This window comes from Cervus elaphus, chromosome 20, assembly GCF_910594005.1.
Source record: "Cervus elaphus chromosome 20, mCerEla1.1, whole genome shotgun sequence".
NCBI classification, from domain to species: Eukaryota; Metazoa; Chordata; class Mammalia; order Artiodactyla; family Cervidae; genus Cervus; species Cervus elaphus.
The window spans coordinates 134,467,776-134,491,086 of record NC_057834.1 but is presented as its reverse complement, the minus strand read 5'-3'; the positions used below and the strand labels follow the sequence as shown (position 1 = coordinate 134,491,086).

The 23,311-nt window shown below is 52.2% G+C and overlaps 1 protein-coding gene across 2 annotated transcripts in view; it reads right to left on the bottom strand.

Moving 5' to 3' along the window:
• SH3BP4 (SH3 domain binding protein 4) overlaps positions 1–22,456 on the bottom strand; it is a 95,465-nt gene extending 73,009 nt beyond the window's left edge. For both annotated transcript variants that reach the window (XM_043876140.1, XM_043876141.1), the window contains exon 1: positions 22,237–22,456. The gene's annotated coding sequence lies outside the window, so the exon portion shown is untranslated. The remainder of the gene's footprint in view (positions 1–22,236) is intronic.
• Positions 22,457–23,311: the final 855 nt, after the last annotated feature.

The following is a 23,311-nucleotide window of genomic DNA, read 5'->3' as shown; positions in this document are numbered from 1 at the left end:
GTCAAAGAGCATGACATGGCTGCAGGCAGCTGTATGTAAAAGTGGCTCAGTCACACACACACTGCCCTCCACCCTCCTAAGGACTCAGGTTAGTCTCAGAACTGTCCATTGACTAGAACATCAATAGGAAGTTACAACCTGAGAGGCTGGATAAACAGAGGTGATAACCTGGCCTGTATTTATAAAAAAAGCAATTTCTAGAAGGGCCCAGACACCAATTGCTCTGCTCGAGCCTTTATGCAATACATGGCCAGGTGAGCAGAGGGGTCCCCGTGCAGGGATGGATGGGTTACCTGAGGAGGTCCCCCAGGTCTGCAGGCATCCCTCAGAGGGGTCCCTGGGTGAGAGCTCAGCCCCCAGCCTCGGAGACGCCAGCCCGTATGGAGGACACGCGGCGTCCCTGACGCCAAACTCGGCCCTGGACTCCTGCACTCTGGGGTCATCAATCAATTCGGAGAATTGATCGCCGTCTGCACAGGACTTGGAAATGCTGGGCTGGAGGGCACCCGAGGATGACACAGGAGGAAAGAAACTCGTCCCCTTTCAGCTCTGTTTAAGAAGAGAGGCGCAGAGGTGGCCGGGGGAAGCAGGGTGCTCCAAGTAAAACCACATTTGTTTGATTTCTGACCCTCAGAGTGCAAGGGATCTGCTTCATGTCCCCGGGTTTGCCCTAATGCTGAGTGAAGACACTCACAGTGCCTGCTTCACAGGTAGGATTCTAGAGGCAGGCATGAGTCTCCAGGCAAGGGCAGGTGACAGCTGCTCCAGGATGGAATTCAGGCCTGATGGAAAGGGGCCCCAGGCTCGGGGGCAGGCCACGTTTGGGAGGAAGGCGGCCACAGGGGGCCCTGGGATGTGGCTCAGCTTCCCTGGAGGAAGCTTCTCCATCTGTGAAAGTGAGAAGGGGCGGCAGCCATGGGCAGAGGGGCCCGGCACGGCGCTGCCCTAGCGCTCACAGGCTGGAAGGACTAGGTTTAGGGGAAAACAACTCAACCCAAACCAAACTCCTTTCCCTGGGAAGAGCATTCCAGCACGGAGCTGCTGGATGCCACCAGGGAGTCCAACTCTGCGTCACGCCGATCTGGAGAGATCCACCACGCCCGTCACTGCCTGCCCCATCCCTGACCCCTCGGGCTGCAGGCAGCTGCCGGCTGGGCCAGCTCAACTGCTCCCCGGGCAGGGCTGAGCCGTAAGTCAGGCAAGCTCCACACGCGCCTCTAATCAGGCAAGTTATACAATTATCCCCATCACAAATTGCCACGTGTTGCGGGCGGCAGGCCTGCACAGTTGAGGATGAACTACTTTCCCAGGGTGGGTGCAGAGACTGGCTCAAAGCCACCTAATTCCTGCCCCTCCTCCCCGCCAGCAGCCAAAAGGGACCCCAACACCTGCCAGTGAACAGGGAAGGTGAGGGGCAGAGAGAAGCCAGAGTGGCTGGGATGGGCTCGAACCCCTCGCCCTTTCTGAGCTAAGGAGGCTGGACCTTGCAGCGTGGGAAGAGAGCTCCCGCCTCCCAGAACAGCTGAAGGGCCTGCCCCTCAAAGCTGGAGCCTCAGGGCCAAGTCCAGCTAAAGATTCCAGGAGCTTCTGGGCTCCCAGGGGGACTGGCAAACCTGGAGTTGCATTTCAGGATAACTGTCAGTCAAGGGTGTGTGTCCACAGGCCCACCCACTCCACCTGCCCCACACACTGTGCGTGACTCTTTGCGACCCCATGGACTGCTGCACACCAGGCCTCCCTGTCCATCACCAACTCCCGGAGCTTATTCAAACTCACATCCATTGACTCAGTGATGCCATCCAACCAGCTCATCCTCTGTCATCCCTTTCTCCTCCCACCTTCAATCTTTCCCAGCATCAGGGTCTTTTCAAATGAGTCAGCTCTGCGCATCAGGTGGCCAAAGTACTGGAGTTTCAGCTTCAACATCAGTCCTTCCAATGAACACCCAGGGCTGATCTCCTTTAGGATGGACTGGTTGGATCTCCTTGCAGTCCAAGGGACTCTCAAGAGTCTTCTCCAACACCATAGTTCAAAAGCATCAATTCTTCGACTCTCAGCTTTCTTTATAGTCCAACTCTCACATCCACACATGACCACTGGAAGGTCTAGCTTTGACTAGATGGATGTCTTTTGGCAAAATAATGTCTCTGCTTTTTAATATGCTGTCTAGGTTGGTCATAACTCTTCTTCCAAGGAGCAAGCGTCTTTTAATTTCATGGCTGCAGCCACCATCTGCAGTGGTTTTGGAGCTCAAAAAGATAAAGGACAGCAAAGTGGAGTCAAGTTCAGGACTTTCCTGAATTTCTAAAGGGCCCTCCCTCAGGCAGGTGAGGAGCTGATCCACTGAGATAAGTGTAAATATGTCCTCCGCAAGGATCAGTCTAACTTTCCAAAGCACACCTATCAAACCAGACGGGGAAAACACTGCGAACGGCTCATACTCTTTGTGGGTGGGTTTCCCTGGTGGCTCAGATGGTAAAGATTCTGCCTGCAATGCAGGAGACCTGGGTGTGATCCCTGGGTTGGGAAGATCCCCTGGAGAAGGGAATGGTTACCCATTTCAGTATTCTTGCCTGGAGAATTCCAAAGACAGAGGAGCCAAGTGAGTCCATGGGGTCACAAAGAGTCAGACACGACTGAGTGACTAACACGTTCACTTTTCACTTAGAAACAAACAGAAAAGACAACTGATCTCCACTGCTTAGAGGCACTACTATCTTATGTTAGTCGCTCACTTGTGTCTGACTCTTTTCGACCCCAAGGATTGTAGCCTGCCAGGCTCCTCTGTCCATGGGATTTCCCAGGCAAGGATACTGGAGTGGGTAGCCATTCCTTTCTCCAGAGGATGTTCCCAACTCAGGGATGGAACCCGGGTCTCCCACATTCCAAGCAGATTCTTCACTGCCTGAGCCAGAAGGGAGCCCTAGTGAGAGACACTGGGTGGCTTCAGTTCTTACACTTCAGATCAACAGGGTGATGATCGTGTTCTACAGCGTCATTCATCAGAACGCACTTGAACGCTTTAAACAGCCTGCAAAAGGGAAAGTGGCTTTCTGGGCTGAAGGCAGGGGACAGGGGACAGTGGAGGAGGTGCTCCCACTTTCCACAAGGACCTCCTCCTTCTAAATGGTCGATTCAGAAATAAGTTCCCCAGCACACCTGCATGGGACCAAGCATGAAATCTGCATCAATTCACTTGAGTTTTCATTTTACCAGGAGTATGAAGAGAAAGCCACCTCAGAAACACTTTACAGAAAAATCTAAGTAAATGAATGCCATTTAAAAAGGGCAGGCTAGCCAATAAGCATATGAAAAGATGCTCAATACCGCTAATCAGAAGGGAATGCAAGTCAAAACTAGGAGATGTCACCTCACACCCTTTAGGACGGCTGTGGTTAAAAATCAGAAAGTCACAAGTGTGGACTAGGATGCAGAGGCTGGAACCCCTGTGTGGAGTTGGTGGGGAGGTAAACTGGTACCACCGCTGTGGAACATCGTATGGAGGGTTCTCAAAAAATTAAAAACAAAATTACCCTATGATAAAGGTAATCCCACCTCTGGGTATCTATCCAAAAGTGAAAGCAGCTTCTCAAAGAGATATTTGCCCACCTATGTTCACAGCAGCATCATTCACAATTGCCAAGAGGTGCAAACCAAAGGTCCGAGAATGGGTGGATGGGTAACAAAATGTGGTCCATCCATAAAATGGAACATCCTTCAGCCTTAAAAAGGAAGGAGTTCTGTCACATGCTACAACCCGGATGAAACCTGAGGAATATTCTAAGTAAGATAAATACCAGTCACAAAAAAAGACAAGTACTATATGATTCCACTTATATGGGCTATGTGAAAGAGTCAAATTCACAGAAACAGAAAGTAGAATGATGGTGAGGTCTCAGCTGGTGCTAGAGGAGAAGGGAAAATGGGGAAAGGTTTAATGGGTAAGTTTCAGTTCGGGGAACTGAAAAAGTTTTGAAGACCAGCTGTGAACACACCATGTGAACACACTTTACACTGTTCAACTGTATGCTTTTAAAAACTGTCAAGATGGTAAGTTTTACACTATGTGTTGTTTTTATAAAAAACCACAATTCAAAGACAAATAAATTTCTAATAAGAGAGGGAGGTCCTATACAGTGGCCTATTTTGTTTTGTTCATAGAGTTTCTGAAATTGGTGTCTGGCAGCACCCTGCAGCAACACACAATCCAAGTCCTTGCCATTTCCAGCTGATTCCCCTCAGGATAAGTCTAAAGCAGTTTCTTTTTAAAAAGTCCCCTTGCCAGTTGCTTTACGAGGCAAAAAGTGATCTTGATCCCCAAGCTGATAAACAAAAAGGGAAATTATACCTAAACCCCACTTGGGGATACAGAAGCGGAACCCTGAGCAATACAGGTCGGCAGAAAACTCCACAACCTGATGGAATTCGCCCCAGGAAAGTTGTCAGAAGCAGACATACAGCCAGCCCCAGTGGGAGAGAATGACTCACTTTTCAGTCTCCAGGTGTCGGTAATATTTGGAATGATTACAAAAGCACGTACTTTTCTTACAACAAAACAATGTAATAACCACACTGACGTTTTTGAAAAACCATCATCTGGGGAACAATACTGTTCAATAAGTGGGTTCCAAAGGGGTCACTTGAAGCTGGGCAGAGGGTCATTTAGGATGCCTCTATAATTAAGGGTGCAGGGGGCTCAGCCTGAGGCCGACTGACACTAAGGGAGAGCCCTGAGCAAGACTGCAGCCCTCATGGTGAGTCTGATGCTCAGAGAAGGAGAGAGGCCCAGCCCAGGCACACAGACTCACCAAGACCACCCTTAAGTCCAGCAGCAAAGGAAGGATGCTGTCCGGGCCAGTCCAAGGTACCAGTGATGGTGACGGTTCTGACCACTGTTCAGTTCAGTCACTCAGCCGTGTCCGACTCTTTGTGATCCCATGGACTGCAGCACCCCAGGCTTCCCTGTCCTTCACTGTCTCCCGGAGCTTGCTCAAATTCATGTCCATCAAGTCAGTGATGCCATCCAACCATCTCATCCTCTGTCATCCCCTTCTCCTCCTGCTGCCAGTCCCTCCCAGCATCAGGGTCTTTTCCAATGAGACAGCTCTTCGCATCAGGTGGCCAAAGTACTGGAGTTTCAGCTTCAGCATCAGTCCTTCCAATGAACACCCAGGACTGATCTCCTTTAGAATGGCTGGTTGGATCTCCTTGCAGTCCAAGGACTCTCAAGAGTCTTCTCCAACACCACAGTTCAAAAGCATCAATTCTTCAGTGCTCAGCTTTCTTTACGTCCAACTCTCACATCCATACATGATCACTGGATAAACCAAAGCCTTGACTAGATGGACCTTTGTCGGCAAAGTCTCTGCTTTTTAATAAGCTGTCTAGGTTTGTCATAGCTTTTCTTCCAAGGAGCAAGTTCATGGCTGCAGTCAGCATCTGCAGTGATTTTGGAGCCCAAGAAAATAAAGTTACCGTTTCCATTGTTTCTCCATCTATTTGCCATGAAATGATGGGACCAGATGCCATGATCCTAGTTTTTTTGAATCTTGAGTTTTAAGCCATGATCTTAATTTTTTGAATGTTTGTATTTTAAGTTTCAGATAACCATTATATCTAACCAATGTAGCTGGAACTAAAACAGGAAGACATTCAGGGCTACTGTGTGTGAGTGTCTGTGTGAGGCATTTATCCTCGAAGCCTATGGAGAAGGGTCCATACACATCACACTGGGAACAAAGCGGCATCTCAGGGACCAGCGGGCCGGTGCAGAGAAGGGCAGGCTGGAGACAGAAAGCTCAAGAACAGCCTGCCAGACCCAGGGCCGGGCTGAAAAGGCCAGAATTGCTCTGTGAAACCAGGAAGGCCTCAGAAGTGTGCAGGCCTAGAATAAACACGATCAGCTCCTGCTCTCAGTTCTCGGCAAAGGTCACCACTGAACCGTGTCTAGCGCACTGAAGCCCCCCGGCGTGTCTGCTAGGGCACTGATGAGCAGGTGAGCGGGAAGAACAGGAGTGGGGTCGGCCTCCCAGGCAGAGGCCGGTCACAGAGCCACGCAAGGCCCAGCTGAGGCCAGTGCCCTGTGTCACGTGACTGCAGGGTCCCACCGAAACCCTCAGTCCACGTGACAACACACCACCGCCCAGGCACACAGACGGGACTGCACGCTGGGGAGGGGGACCCCCAAAGTCCTGAAGTGTCAAGGCACACAACATCACTCAAGGCTGCAAACCCCGACTGATGACAGAACCCTTGCCCCAGAGAACACTGCAGCATCAGAGAAGCCATATCACTGGGGGAACACAGCGCCCCTGGACCCTGGGAAGAGGGAACCTGGGGAGGAATCCAGGCTGAAACATTCGCTCTGCCCGAGGAGCAGCAGACCCGAGTCCCGACACGGCTCTGGATACACACCAAGCGCCTTTCGTCAAAATGCCCTCCTTTTCAATGAAGGCAACTACAGCCACGGTCTCGGGTCGTTTAACTTCCAAACCACACTCAGCAGGAGGAGAAAAGAAGCAAAGCCTTCATGGGAGAGGCAGTGATGGAACCAAGAGTATGATTTTTACCAACATATGACGTCCAGGAAGGAGCACTGGCCCAGGAAGAAGAAAAGCTGAGACTCCATGTGACACACATCTGAAAATGACCCAGGAAGGAAGATGGTAAAGCACGATGAGAAAGGTACAACTGAGGCCCCAAACACTGAATACACACGGGAGAGGGTTTTCTGATTGACAAAACGGTGAATCAATCTAAAGATCCAATAAGCTGCCAGAACAGCTCATATATACGGAGAAGCTGTCAGAGTTGATCCAGGGAACACGACAAAACCACAGTCCTGTCGGGAAATGGGAGCCCGACCCTCGAATCTGACAGCACAGCAAACTGAGCGCCTTCTGTCAGCACGTGACACGTCATGTAATCAGTGAACATAATTTAATTGATCCACATCCACTTGCATGTCCTGGAGAAAGTGCAACTGCCGACCGAGTATGCAAGGCGCGTTCGCAAACATGAGAAGCAACCTGGAAATCCCAACACCCTCTACAGAAGAAAACTGCCAGGGCATCGCTGACTCCGGTTGAGTAGAAAGTAAGAGGAAGGAAGAGGAGGAAAGAGACAAGGGAAAATACTAAATGTTAAGAGCTCTTGGGTTAAAGAGGATATTAAAATAAAAAGAAGAGATGCCTTAGGAAAAAACAACAAGGATGGCATCGGGGTCACCTGGCTCGAGGCACTTGGGTGGCTCCTTGGGATGTCCTATGCCAGAAACACAACTGTAACCCCACCACCACCCACGGTACTCCTGATGTTGCTACTTTCAAAAATTCCCTCTTGAGATCAAGCACTCAAAAAGGCAAGACCTGGGATGTTCCATTAGTCATCACCAAGATAACCAGAGTCCCGGACCTGCTGGTGGACCTCAGCCCGCTTCTCTCCCATCAGCTGTGCTTGGATGGATCACAGGGGACCAGGTGGTGCCCTCACCTGATGGAGGGAACTCTGGTGGGGCTCCTCCGTGGGTGGCAGGCAGGTAAGCCAGGGGCACCAGGCCCGTAAGTGAGAGCTTCCCATACTGCACTTAGCTGAACATATAAGGGCTAATCAGATTCTCGGATTCAGCTGCTAAATCGCGTCGGACTCTTCAACCCCAGGGACTGCAGCAGGCCAGGGCTCCTCTGTGCATGGGATTTCCAGCACTGCTTGCCACTGATGAAAAGAACTATTTCTGAAGTTTCTGAGTATTCTTGTAATTCAAAGGAAGCTAAGGGGGTTCAAGGCACAGGCATCCTCAAATGCAGGATGTGAGGAAAGAGTCACTATAACATTAAAACACGATGCCAGGGTCTAAGACGAGTTCATGGCGGCGGGAAGCGAGCGGCATGCCACATGGGGGTCAAGGTGAGAACGCCACCGCAGCTCTGATCTGACAGGTGCCAGTGAATGAATGTCCTCCCGGGCAATGTCTGGTTTGGGGTCATTTTCAATGCACTTAATCCTCCCACTGTAACAGTGTACGCTTCCACAATGGAACAGCTGCACGCAGAGCCTGGCATTCATGCTTTGGGTAAATAACCCTCTCAGTTAATATCCAGGCATAAGGACCACACATAACAGCTTACTCCCTGGGGTTTTGGGATACTCCCTGTGTCCAGGGACACAATAATTACCCTCTTTGGCTCCGGTTTCATCATTGGAAGATGTGAGCAAAGCCACCTACCCTGCTGGCTTTTAGAAAAAGTGAAGCCGCTCAGTCTTGTCTGACTCTTTGTGACCCCATGGACTGTAGCCCACCAGGCTCCTCCGTCCATGGGATTTTCCAAGCAAGAGTACTGGAGTGGGTTGCCATTCCCTTCTCCAGGGGATCTTCCCAACCCAGGGATCAAACCCGGATCTCTCACATTTCAGACAGACGCTTTACCATCTGAGCCACCAGGGAAGCCCGCTGGCTTTTAGAAGGATCTTCTATAATAAAAGTGAGAGCACCTGTTATACTGACCGCCTGTAGCTGTTTGACAAATATTAGCTACATTTTCTCCTCTTTCTCCCCCGAACATGTTAAATTTACAGTTTACTTTGTTTTGTTAAAGACAACGGAGGGGGTTTTAGGTGAATGGGGAGATGACCACCCCAGACTGGCCCATCAGTTTTCACACCCAAACCACTTCTGTACACTCCCGCCAGCCTGGTGTGTGAGCTCTAGGGAGCTGCCTATTTGCAATTCCCAGCAGTAAAACCTGAAGGCAAAGGACAACCGCAAGCAGCCTGACATATTCAAAATCACACTCGCGCAAGATCTTCCCACAACGCCTAATTTACAGTGGTCTGCTAAGCCGTGAATCGGCACTTTGTCCTGAAGGCCTTGCTCACCTGTTACTCACAGCCTTCCAACACCCAGTCCCCACGGGAGTCACCCTCTGCTCTGCACATTCCTGCTCAACAAAATAGCCCTGCTTCTTCCCAGAATAATCATCAGACCCTCCATTTAGCAAGCGGCCAATTTCTTGACAATTTCACTAATGACAAAAAAAAAAAAAATGCGGTATTTATGACATCATTGTCCAGCTTTTAGTTCTGTCCCTTTCAACCTTGATAAAGGAACGGCTTTACTCCGAGAGCGTGGAGAACAGCGGGTTGTCCGACTAGCACAGAAGGTGGGACTGGAGGTTTTCCCCAGAAGTAGACACAGGATTAGCCAGGTGAATGTGCGCTAGACACAGAAACCTTCTGCAAGGCCAGGAAAGCCGCAACTTTGAGGCTACCAACTCAAGGAGGGCGGCGAAGGGGGCCGTGGGAGGGGGATGACTGCCAGGCCCGGTGAGAACCTGACAAGGAAAATCAGGACTCATCCTGCCTGCGGCCCTGAGCGCCAGGCTCGGGGGGGGCGGGGACGGCCGTGCTCAGAGACGGCCAGGGACTCCACTGACCAGGGCGAGGCGCTCGGATCTATCTCACTAAGTCCCTCCAACGTCGTTTTATCTGGGAAGCCTCTGCATCTTGATCCACACCTCCTCCTTTCTGGAATATGAGATGCTATGACTCAATAATCCGACAGCTGGCCCAGTTGCTGAGTGTCATTTGGGCAATGAAGGTCACTCTTAAAACTGTCCAGGGTGGTCGTTTAAACATTCAGATGATTCTATGATACTCTCACAGTAGGTCTGAAGGGTGTGGCTCCCCATGTGGGTTGCAGAGTGGGGCAACAGGAGGGGACCCCAAGGTAGCTGCGGAGGATCACGGATATGAGCAGGGAGGCATGGTCATCTGCTCAACTTCTGGACCCCTTGCGAGTCAGGTTCCTTGTCATCATCTTCCCAGGGGCCTGAGATAAAAGTTAAAACTGATTGACGACCAGAAGGACCCACCCTTCCATCTAGACACCTGCCACCCGCGTTTCCCATCCCTTCCATGTGCTCCCAGAAAACTAGCACATCTATTAGTTCCTGGCATTCACCCAACCGCCCGCCATGCCTAAGTATCCCTTGGGCTTCCACTCAATTCCTTCGGGGCACCCCAATTAGCAGGGCTTCTCTGGGGAGCCAGTCCTGCCCTCCAGCACACCTGGGGAGCTCTGACCTCTTCTCCTGGGACACTGGCGGCCGATTCCCAGCACAGAGGCTGTCCCTGGTAGCCTCTCCACCCCCTCCCTCCCCACCCCCCACTCCCAATCTGGCTCACAGTGAGGAAGCAAATGCATGAGTCCAAGTGAAACACGCCTTCCCCTTCCCTAACGAGGAGGGGAAGGCGCCAGGGGGGAGAGTTACAAGAGGGCCTGGCTCTCAAGCTTGATCTAGGGGCTCCCCACCCCCTCGAACTCCATGAGGTGGGCCTGGCAGCCAGGACAAATGACCAGGACGAAAGAGCAGTCCTCCTGCCTTCTGGGCAGCCCGAAAAGTGCTGCCTCATCCTACACTAGGTGGACGATGACTCACAGGAACCCGGGTGCCAAGACAGAGGAGGCAGTCAGGTCTCCTGCAAACCACGCTCAAGACACAGGCCAACCAACATTCCGCCCATAACTCAGCTTTCCCCTCCTGCCAGAAGGAAGAAGTCCTGTGACGCCAGACCACAGCTAGAAATCAAAATTACAGCCTTACCATCAGTGGAAGGTATTAAGTACTTTCTGCCCTTAATAACCCACAGGTCTCAGAAATCAAGTCTGCGCCATCACCGTGTGCCAGATCAAAGTGCAGTCCGTCAGGTCGCAGCTCCCCAAGGGACATGGACAGCCCCATGGATCACTCTTGACGCCCATAGCAACAGGAGCCTGGAGAGCTCCAAGTGGCAGTTCTTGAAGCCGAATGCATGGACGTCAGCCGCTTCCCTTTCCAGCAGGGGGAGGGCCCCGAGGATGTCCAACAGAAACATCTCCCAGGCTACAGGACACACGACGGCCCCATACGGTACTGTTTCTGAAACCGGCACGTGTGTACATTCCCTAAAACCGTGATGAGCACCTCCAGCCCCCGCCTACCAAAACTCACAAGTTAGAGCACATTAGCCCCTGGATGGTCAGAAATCAACTCCCCAGGATTTCCCCAGTGCTCTGGCGGCTAAGAATCTGGGCTCCTGATGCAGAGGACCGGGGTTCAATCCCTGGTCAGGGAACTAGGTCCCACATGCTGAAACTCAAGATCCTGAGTACTGCAACTAAGACTGGGTGCAGCCAAATAAATAAATACATTAATTGATTAACTAAAAAAAAATCAATTCCCTGCAAAGGAGTGCCAGAGAGGCTGAGACTGATCTCAAAGTTCACCAAGTTTCACTCAACAGATAGAGGAACTCTCCCAAATGTTACTCCCTTTGGACTTGCTTTTCTGAGCAGCGATTATATATTTGTGTGTGCTCAGTCGCTAAGTTGTGTCTGATTCTTTGTGATCCCATAAACTGTAGCCTGCCAACCTCCTCTGTCCATGGGATTCTCCAGGCAAGAATACTGGAGTGGGTTGCCATGCCCTCCTCCAGGGGATCTTCCTGACCCAGGGACCAAACCCAGGTCTCTTGCGTTGCAGGCAGATTCTTTACCATCTGAGCCACGCCAGGGCGTGACAGGGGTGAGGGAAGCTTGCCTAATCATTCTTGGATCTCTAGCTAGGAGGGGGTGAGAGAGCTTCCACATCCCCACACCGGTCTTGTTTCAATTCTGTTCTGGACAGAGCCACATCTGTCATCCAGATGCCCTCGTGACCAGCCTGCAGAAGAACCAACCCCATAAGCTGAGACACATCATCCTTTCAGTAATCACATCTCCCCTGATTGACAGATATAGCAGCACTGGGTTTATACATCAGTCACTGTGAGTCTAGTTAACTTGGGTCTGTCAGGGCAGTAACTAAATCAGGTTCTGGAAACAAGAACTGGAAGCCAAGTACAGAGAATTCACCAAGGTCCAAGCCCCCAGGGGCACCTGCTTGTAAGGCCAGCTCTGCAGCCCGGAGGCCAGCTCACTAGCCCCGGAAACTCAGTGTCTGTGATCACTGAGGAATCATTTTTTCAACACTGCCAATTCTTTTTTGTAAATATCTGTGCTTTTCCTTTGCTTCCTGTGTCTGTTTTCTCTCTTATGTTCGCTGTAAGCACAAGTAAATGCTCAATAAATGCTGATTTAATACACGGATGGGTGAGTAATAGCCTCAGTATTTTTGACTGAAAATTAATAAATATTTCTGAGAGAAAAGGCAGACAGTACATGAAAGCATTTAGGAGGACTGCAGTTTACAAATACAGGAGGGTTGTAAGTGACTGGTGGGCTTCCACTGTAACACCTGACCGCACATGGGACTCATGTCAAAAAGATCTGCAGGTCTCCTGAGGGCCATGTTGTTACAGTTCCTCATGTGTGTGTGCTGAGTCGCTAAGTTGTGTCCGACTCTGTGACCCCATAAACTGTAGCCCACCAGACCCCTCTGTCCATGGGATTCTCCAGGCAAGAATACTGGAGTGGGTCGCCATTTCCTCCTCCAATTATACATTCACCCTATCATTAATAAAGTTAGAAGTTCTTTATAGATGTTAAGAATAAAAGAAAAGAAAATCATTGGAAGAAAAAACTTACATGTATTGAAAGATGTTCACTGCAGTACTGTTTATAATTTCAAAGTCACTGGAAACTGTCTATGAACAAGGACTTGTTAAATTAAGAGGATGCATCCCTGAAGAGATCGACAGTAAAACTGAGGATGCAAATCTGTACTTATTGATCTGAAGGTATATCAACAATTTTTTGGTAAAAAGCATAGTATTCATTCAACAGGGAAGGACTGATTGAAGGATAACTATGCATCAGGCATCTAGGAAACAAAAAAACCAAGTTCCTACTCCACCATCTTGTTCCTTTTGGAAGGATCTAGATTTACATGTGAAATTATCTAAAAGACACAAAAATGCCCAGAGCAGTTACCCTGAGTGGCAGAATTCCACTGTGAACTTTTTTCTTTTTTTGCATTTTCTAATCTTTCTAAAGGGGCTTCCCTGATGGCTCAGATGGTAAAGAATCTGTCTGCAATGCAGGGGACCCAGGTTCGATCTCTGGGCCAGCAAAATCCCTTGGAAAACAGAATGGCAATTCACTCCAGAATTCTTACCTGGGAAATCCCATGGTCAGAGGAGCCTGCTGGGGTATAGTGTATGGAGTCAAAAAGGGTTGGACACAACTGAGTGACTAAAACATACACGTACACACACACACACACACACACACACACACACACACCACGGTTCTAAAATGAACACATAATTACTTGAGGGATGGAAAAAAACTTAAGTGGACACGGTTTTTTTAAGAATGAAAAATCACAAGGAACTCTTCCCAAAACAATTCATATATCTAGAAAAGATGTCTGTTGAACACTAGATGCTTCATCTTCTTCCCCGACCCCCCAAGGTAGCGAGAACACGTCAGGCCTTCTTGCAAGAGGCACAGAGCAGCCGCTGACAGCTGGCGCCCCCCCCCCCCCCCCGCCCGCCTACAAGCCAGGACCATTCCCCACCCCAGGTCTCAGACTGGAGTGAAACTTGCCAACCCCATCCCTCACCTCTCTTCCTGCACCAGGAATTTCAGAGACAGGGCAAAGACTGGAGATTCTAATCCTTAGACACTTACCATCATCTTTAAATGTCAACACTTACATTCTTTAAACGTCAGATTGAATACCTAAATAATATCAACCCCCTGCACTCCTGTTTAATTCAGATGGTGAGGCATCACACAAAATCTCTACTTAACATTTTTTAAAAATCTACAAGTGTGCACAAGATTCCAAAAGGCCAGAATCATGAAAACCTCCCCAGGACAGGTACGGGGCTCACAAGAGGGGGTGATGCAGTAGGGTCCATTTCTCCACATGAAAATCTCCCACCAGGCAAGTTCAGTCCCACCAACACCGCTTTACAGGTAAGAAAGCCCAGCTTCAAAAAAGTCCAAAAATGTGTCCAAGGTCAAAGCCAGAAGCAAACAGAAGCCAAAGATGCAAACACAGACAGGTATGTGGGATTTGGAAGCCCATGACATCACCCAAAATAAAACAGATCTCAACAAAGACCACTGGAGACATCCCTGAGAAAAGGAACTTGTCACGTTCCAGTTTGCCCTGACAATGGCCTCGGGTACAAAAAACAGTGCTTAGAACATGATGGATGGTCAGTCACTTAATTTTTGAATGTCCTCTGATGACTTTCAGTTGTGCAAATCAGACTGTTTCATATTTGGCTGACCGAAAAGAAACATGTGATCAAAATTTGAAACTTTGGTCTCCTCATGCAGGACAGAAAGGTGAAATAGCCAAATGGCTGTGGACCAGCACAAAACCAGAATAAAGTTTCCCTCCTTAAGATGTCATAAACACTGATTTCCGAAGCCACAAGGGGGAAAAAAAACCACACCTTCTGCCAGAGGATATTTGGGCCAGGATGACAGGGAGGGAAAGTGAGAGCAGACCCTGGCAGCTGACTGCTTCTACTACCATTGCCATCACCACCACCAGCTACTGTGAGAGGCCCTGGGTCACAGGCCCAGCCCAGAGCTTGACATGAATTACTATATGCAGAACAGTGGCTCCAGCCATCATCCCCAGTTAACTTCAAACATGAGGCTTTATTTTCCACTTCTCTAAGGGACACACACAAACATCTGACACCACTTGTCAAAACGACGATTCTTAGGGTAATTTTGAAATGTTTAAACGAAGCTGCATTTTTCACATGTGCCATTTACAGATGGTCCCTGACTTATTGGATGTTATTACTGACTCACTGGACATAAGTGTGAGCAAACTCCAGGAGGCAGTGAAGGACAGGGCAGCCGGGTAGGCTGCCTTCCATGGGGTTGCAAAGAGTCAGACACGACTTAGCGACTGAACAACAAGCTGGCTCAGTGGTAAAGAACCCGCCTACCAGTGCAGGAGACGGAGGAGACGGGAGTCGATCCCTGGGTTGGGAAGATGCCCTGGAGAAGGGAATGGCAACCCCCTCCAGTATTCTTTTGCCTGGGAAATCCCATGGACAGAAGAGCCTGGCGGGCTACAGTTTATGGGATCCCAAAGAGTCTGATGCGACTAAGCACAGGCACGCACAACTGACTTACATCTCTTGACTTTACCAGACTGAAAGCAACATACACTCAGTAAAAACAGGACTTCAGATTTTGAACTCCGCTCTTTTCCGAGGCTAGCGGACATGTGTCCCACGCTCTTCCGTGATGCTGGGCAGGGCAGGGAGTGACCGCTGGGGCCAAGAACAGACACAAAACTATTCTGCGCCCAGACACTCATTCTGTCTTTCACTTTCAGTACAATATTTAATCAATTATGTGAGCTATTCAACACTTCATTACCCAACAGGCTTTGTGTTCGATGACTCTGGCCAGCTGTGGGCTAACAGGGTTCAGAGCACGCTGAAGTTAGGGAAGGCTAAGCTATGACGCTGGGGAGCTTAGATGTATTAAATGCATTTTCAATATGTTCAGCATACAATGGATTTATCAGTACATAACTCCATTTGATGTCAAGGAAGAGCTGTACTTTTCTGTATCCTAAAGTTATAAAAATTAAAATCCTTTCCAAAAGGGTGATAGCACGAACAGGTAAACAAAGGCAGGAAGTTGGGGTGAATGAGAAGGCAAAGGGCAGAGCTGCAAGGGGACCGCTGGGCAGCATTTACAAGTCAGTTGATTATTATTCATGGAATTGCTTTCCTCCTCTGGCATAATTTTTAGCTATGAAGATAAGAAGAGACCATCAGCATCGCTGCTTCATGGTTACAGGGCAGTCACTGCCCTGGTCCCCACCCTGCTCCCTCCTGGTTCACAGGATGCGCTGTTTGTATAGCAAGGATGCGGAGAAAAAGGAAGGGCAGCCCCTTGACCAGCAGAGCCCTGCCCAGGGGGATGACAGCAAGGAAGCAGCAGTCAGGTCCTGACCTCAGCAGTCAGGGAAGGCTTCCCTGAGGAGACTCAGGGAGCTGGGTCTTGGGGACAAATGAGGATGGCCCCCCTCACCCCGGAAAAGGCTGGTAAAAACAAGCTGCAGATGTACAACATGAAAAGGCATGGGGGGTAGGGGCGGTGGTGAGGGTTTTTTTTAAAGAGTCAGTCCCCATGACAACCTCTCACACCCACCTCTTGCCCTCACAGTCCCTGGGGCCACTCACCCCTCACTGGACCTCCATCACTCTGTGCTGGTCCTACGCCCCCTCCCTTCAACCCCCCACCAGGCCTCCAGAGCCCCAGCATCCCAGCCCCTCTGACATATTTCCAGCTCCATCCTGCCTTGACATCCTCAAATGACACTAACACGTGTCTCAGAGGGCTACGTGTCTCGTCCTTGGTTTTCTAGGCGCTTCCCCAGGAGCACAATCACACAGCCCTAACAAACCAAACCCAGGGGCCCCCTTCCACGTGTTACTTCTCTGATCATTCATGACCCAGAATTGTCCTGCTTGCATGGGGCTCCCAGACCCCTTCCTCCACACCCCAACCTCCTCCTGGGCTTGGGGTCAAAGGGCACACATTCTCCCACCTCCAGCTGTCTCTTTGGCCTTCTGCCCCCTGGCCTTCCCGCCTTGTCACCACGGAGGGACTGAGACGGGTGCTCCCAGGCCTGATTCCTCACTCAAGCCTGCAGGGAGCTCTTCCGGGGTGATGGGTTCGACTCCAAGGAAGTGAGCCCCCAGCTAGCCCCCTCTCCACAGCCGCCCCCTGACCCTGCGTGTGTATCTCACGAGACAGATGCCTCCTTGAGCCTGCGTCCCAGGCCTGGTGGTCCCTTCCTGGTCCCGAGCAGCTCACAAGCCTGGCTCAGCCCATCTCCTTCCCACACACTTGCTGCCTCTCAAGGAAGCACTTACATTTTAAATAAATTTGACTGCTAATTATGATGGAGAAAAAGTAATCAGCTTATGTGCAACCAAGCTCAGACTCTTAAAGAGCCCTCAGCCACCGAGTTTCTCCCTTCTCCCCTTGTACGATCCTAGGAAGCCCCTGTGGATGCCGGCTCTGTCTCCCTCACTCCACACGGGAAAGGTTCAACTCCTTGGTTTCAAAAGCAGAGTTGACCACGCCTAGTCCCGAGTTTCCTTCTTACACAAATTCCCTACCTCGGTGGAGTTCAACCCTGGACACACATCAGAGTGCTGATTCCTCTGGGGAGCTTTTAAAGTTTCCCAGGTGGCGCTAGAGGTAAAGAACCCGCCTGCCAATGGAGGAGATGTGGGTTTGATCCCTGGGTCAGGAAGATCCCCTGCAAACAGCAACCCACTCCAGTATTCTTGCCTGGAAAACTGCCATGGACAGAGGACCCTGGTGGGCTACAGACCACGAGGACATGACTGAGCGCACACGCATACACACATAGGAGCCTTGAGTTTTGAAGCACCCAACTCTTGCTGGCCAAATTAGGCTACTCAGCGACACCCAAATCCTTTCAGAACATACAGCTCCCGGGCAGCCATGGTCCAAGCAGAAGCCAGGCAACCATTTCACCCATTCCACAAGGGGGCTGGGCCGGTGAGCTCAGTGCAATGAAAGGCAAGCTGGAGCCCACTCTTACTGGCTACACAGAGTCTCAGATACTTGGTAATAATATTGCCAGACCCAACTGGCAGCTAGAGCTCAGCCATGGGGGCAGGATGTACACCAGGGCAGTTGGCTGATCAATCATCAAGGCACTTTGTTTTTTCCCTGAGAGCAGGTTGACCAGCACACTTCGGGCTCAGAGACCAAGGAAACCTTTAAATTCCTTTTGTGCCTGCAGACCTTAGCAGGCTTCCCTGTTTCATGAGAATGGGGCAGCATTTTCCTCAGTGAAGCAGGCTGGGAGAACAGGGAAGGGGGGAGAGAGAAGAGGGTGATTTAATAAGAATTTGGAACCACAAAAACTCTTTCATGGAAAGGATTCTTTTCAATTGGTTCAGAAGAGCTGGGCTACCAGGCATCAGCTCAGAGTTCCCTGAAGACGAGGCTTCATGGAGCAGATAAGAATAATCTCATTAGTATGTCCTTTATTTGATTGTACAGTGGAAGGTGGACCTTATCTTACATTTACTTAACAGCCTTCCTATAATCTTAATCTTATTCTAGTGACCTCATCTGCCCAGAATACCCTCTTTTCATGGTACAAGGACAAACTTCAGGGCAGATTCTGAGCTGTCCTCAACTTCAAAATCACCATCTTCCAAATACATCAAACTTTACCTTGTAGATAGGGTGCAAGGGCACGGCCCCCTGGGGGACAAAGGTGCAAACAGACTGCCTTCCATCTAGGCTGCAAAGACTTCTCAGGTTTTGAAGATTTCACCACCTTTGTGTTATCACTGTGTAAAGGAGGTAGGCACTCTGCTATTTCCATGCCTGTGTCTTCACGCTCCCGAAGGTGTGACTTGTTTCTTCCACTTCGGCACACGGGGAGATGTGATGAAGAGCTCTGGGCTCAGGCAGGTCCAGGCTTAAACCCCAGCTTGAGCACTTACTGGACAATGAGGCTGGTAGAGCGACTTCAATGCCGGTGGTCTTCCTGTAAAAGGGAAACCCTCACGGTTTTTGTGAGGATTTTAAAGTCTGCATGCTGGATCAGGTCCATCACACAATCCCTGTTTTGTGCTCAGATGTGGCCAACTCTTTGTGACCCCATGCACTGTAGCTGGCCAGCCTTCTCTGTCCACGCAGTCTCCCAGGCGAGAATATTGGAGTGGGTTACCGTTTCCTCCTTCAGGGGATCTTCCTGATCCAGAGATGGCACCCAGAGATTGAACCCATGACTCCTGCAGGCAGATTCTTTACCACTGTGCCATCTGGGAAGCCCAAGGGATCCTTATTACAACACCCCAAATCTTAACTTACAAGTCCATATTTGCTTACCAGTGGTTTGGGAAGATATTTTGTACACTTGGCGGATGGGAGGCGGTGATGAACTACAAAGAATTTCACCCTTCCTAGAATCACATCACACACTCTTTTGTCAACATCCTTCCCCCAGACTCCGGTCCTGAATGCATCAGATGCTGTCCAGTAACACACGACGCCCGCAGAGCCCACGGAGAAGCAGGCTCAGACTCCCTGGAAGACCCTGGTAAGTAGTTGGGTGTTTAGGGGCTTGCTGAATTATTTTTTCTGTCACTCTCTGGAGAGTGAAGGCAGAATGTGGGGCTTCTATTGTGCAAGCAGTGGGGAGGCAGGATCCAGCTTGCCGGAAGCTGAGTGTCGACAGTGGACTGCCCCGGGCTCCCCTCCTGGCCCTGAGGTCACGGTAAAGGCTATTTAGCTGTTCAGTGACCCGCCCCAGTTCCCGGCTGTCAGGCGGTGCCCTCAGGACAAAGCAGTTCCAGTGCCCATCTCCAGGGCCTTAGGAAACACATCCCAGGGGACTGACTCCAATTCTCAGAAGAAAAATTGCAACGTGGCCCAATTCAGGTGTCAAATTTAAAACTAACCAAGCTAAGGAAAACCCACGTGGCTGGCCCCGAGCCCACAAGTCACACACAAGCCTGGTTCCTCAAACAGGGAGCCACAGTGGTTTGCCCCCAGCTGCGGTAAGGTCAGCCAGGGCCCAGTGAAGTGGCTTCTAACCTTGTTCGGGCCAAGGGCTCCCCTAAGAAGCAGAGGGAAGCCAGGTGGGCTCCTGTCTTGCAAGAAGGAAGTGCACACATCCTTCCCACACTAAACCGGCCCGGAAGCAAGCCAGGGTTTAAACACAGGAGCAGCCTCCAAGGACCCAGGGGTCAACCTCGTTCCTATTAGCATATCTTATTATCACACCAGTACCATTAGAATAAGAAAAAAGTCTGCTGAAGCAGCCTGCAGGGAAACAATTCAAGGCTGCAGGGTGACTAGAAATTGAGTTAGCAAACAGCAGAGGAGAAAATCCAGGACTCCCCCCTTCCTCCCAACTCAGAGAACATTCCAGGCACAACACTAAGAGCCCAGGAGCCTGGAAGGATACTTATCAGTAACTCATCCAGCCCACTTTCTGGGTCCTTCTGGAAAGCCCCCTGTGTCTGGTCTGTGCTCAGCTCCTAGCTCTTGGGCAGAACAAAGTGCTGGTGGGAGTGACAATTAAAAAAAAAAAAATGAGACTATCAAATGACAAACTGGAACCCTCCAGACCTGCTACAGAAAGAGGCGCTTCTGTCACGGCTGCTTTGCCAGGGGAACAAAAGGCAACCTGTGTGGCACCTCTGACGGCTCCAGCTTTCAGTATCCAAAATTAACAAATGATCCGAGTCCCTCCCAATTGCTTTAAAAAGCCCCTTAAAGCGTGGTGCCAGAGTCTTGGGACAACAGGAAAAAAAATAAAGCTCACAGAAGCTTCTCAGGCACCGCAGACCTGAGCGGGTCATTGTTCATTTGGTAAACAAGAGTGCCGTAAAACAAATGCCTAGGAAGCCAGGGTTGTTCACTGTCTGAGTCCTCCCAGAACTAACTGTTTCTTCTTGGATCAGCATGGCCTCAACATCAGGCCTATGAACCCTGGGGCCTTAATGTCAAAGCCCCCTTACACTCTTGGTCCATGTGCAGAAAGCAGATGGGGGAGATGGATGAGGGGGTTCTGTCTCCTTCCAAGCCCCCCACCCCACCATTTCCTGAGGGACTTGGCCTGGGCAGACTGTGCTGAGCAGGGAGCCGGGAACCTTCTCCAGACTCCACTGGACACTCCCATTTCCTAGACGGGATGACCAGGTGGGAGGTAGACTTTTATTTGATGACGAAAGCAAAGGACACGAATGAAATGCTTCCTAGCCCCTCAAAGTACAGCCGCTGTCCATGCAAGGATGTCGAAACGCTTTGCAAACCACCCATTAATTTTTATGGTGCCCTGAGAAGCAGATTGAGAATCATTACCTTCAGTTTTACAAGGCAAGGAACCCAAACCAAAGCCAATCCCCTCTGAGCCACTGGTCTAGCTGACTGCCAGCTTCTCTCTCCATCTCGGGCCTGCAGAAGGCATGGAAAACACCACCCACTGCAAAGGGGACCCATGGGGCCTGAGAAGGCAGCCAGGCCCAGACACCCAAACTTTGATGCTCAGAGACAATCAGGTTTAGAAGGGGGGAGGCGGAGAGCTTCACAAAGGGATTGCTTCCATTTAGTCAAGAGAGGTTCCACGTCTAAACTTACCGGTTAGATCAGCAAGCGGGTGCAATATGAATATCAAAGAAGGTAAATACTGAAGCCGGTAGAACTGTGGGATCAATGATGGTTTCTGTTTTACTGTCTATATTTCTATGCTTTCCACCCAGAAAATACAGTGTTGCTGTGATCCGAACAAAAGTTCTGTGTGAACTTCTTACTACTGATAAAACACACGGTACCGATCTAGCGGCACTAACTTGGAAAGAAAAGCGCGGATAACATCCTGCCCGGGTTCCCTTTTTGAATCGCATTGAACGGTAAGGCTCCACCGGCCTCTCCGCACGCAGGAAGCCCGGCCGCCGTCCCTCTGGCGGCACCGGGGGCCGCCCGACACCCCCGGGAGAAGGGCCAGAGTGGCCTGGTCCCCCCAGCTACCCGGCCGGCCCGGGGTGGGAGCCACCGACCTCCAGGGTTGGGGTCCTACAGACCACCAACCCGCACCGCGGAGCCGCCTTCCCGCGACACACCACTTAACAACGTGCGTCTCCGCCAGTCGTCCCCGCCCGCCCGCCGCCGCCGCCGCCGCCGCCGCCACTGTCACCTCGCGGCTGTGGGTCACCGGACGGCCAAGCCAGAAATCAGGGTTCTCATTTCCATCCTAAAATGAGGGGGTCCCCGAAGAAGTTGAAACACGCATTGTCACTAAGTTTAACCCCGGACCGCGCGCCCTTCCCTTCGCCCGGGACCCGCGCCAGAGAAAGCCCCGGCGCCTCCAGCCCTCGGAGCACCCACGGCCCCCCGAGCCGAGGGCCCCGAGGACGCGAACAGTCGCCGAGGAGGGTCACCTCGCTAGGACCAGGGAAGGGGGATCTGCCGGGCTCACGCGGGGGCCGTAAGTGCGGCTCGGCTCCCGGAACCCCGAGCCAGGCCAGCCTGCACCGAGGTGACGGAGTCCCCGGGGAGCACGAGGGGCGCGCAAGGCTTCCCGAAGCCGTCCGGCGCCAGCCGCGCCCGGGCACCCCCGGAACCCCGAACTCGGGCGGCGGAGAAACGATCGGCGCCCGCGAGGCGTGCAAAGCCGCGGAGCCCCAGAAGGCGCCGCGGGAGCGCGGCCGGGCGCGGGGCTGGAGCGGCCCGCAGGGGCCGGCCCGGGCGCGCAGCCTGCCTACCTGGCTCGCATTGCGTCCGGCGGGCTCCTGCGGTTCTCCCCGCGGTCTGGGAGCGCGCCCGAGCCGGCACCGTGCGCCGATCCGCGGGAACCACCGCGCGGCGGAAGCGAGTTGCCGGGACCGCCGAGAGTGCCGGGAGCGCTCAGCCCCCGCCTGGGAGGGCTGAGGGTGGTCCCCGCGCCGGGGCGGGGCGCGCGAGGCGGAGCGCGGGAGGCGGGGACCAGGGAGAGGGCAGCAGTGGTGGGGCGGGGGTGACTCTTGGCCAGGGCGGGCTCAAGAGGGCGGGGTCTCGGGGCGGGATCGCGGGGAAGAGGTGGTCCTGCGCCGGAGTGGGGCGCCTTGGGCGGTAGGGGACAGAGTCGGAGCCGAGAGCCCTGGGAAGACAGGGGTGGGACGACTCCCAGGACTAGTAGGCGACCGGGTCCTAGCCTGGGCCTCCCGGAGCCAGGGGCGGAGCGCGGGCGGGCAGGGGGCGGGGCGAGCTCGGAGGGGGAGTGGCCCAGAAAGCGGCCAAATGGCGGGGGCGGGGTGGGAATGAGTGGTGGGCGTGGTCATGGCGGAGGGCGGGACCTGCCTGGGGAGGCGGAGAGGAGGGCGTGGGGCTGGAAGAAGCAGAGGGTGGGGCCGAGCCGTTGTAGCTTGGGGCCTGGAGGAGGGGCGAGCGGCGGGGCCCGGGAGGCTGGGCGGGGTGCGGACAGGCAGGGGGCGGGGCAAGCTCGGAGGGGCGGGGCCTGGAAAGCGGCCAAAAGGCGGAGGCGGGGCAGGAAAGATTAGTGGGCGTGGTCATGTCGGAGGGCGGGGTCTGAGTAGGGTGGGAAAAGCAGGGGCGGGGCCAAACCATTGCGGGGCGGGGCCGAACCGCTGTGTCCAGGAGGCTGGAGGAGGGGCGGGCCGCGGGGGCCGGGAGGCGGGGGCGGGGTGTGGGCGGAGGGGCGGGGCCGAGCCGGAGCGCCAAGAGGCCAGGAGGGGGAGCGCTCGCAGGCCGGGGTGTGGCGCCTCGTCTCCTGGGGCCCCGGCGAGGATCCTGTCTTGGCGTCTCCTCCTCTTCCTCCTTTAGGCTGGGGCCCGGGATCGA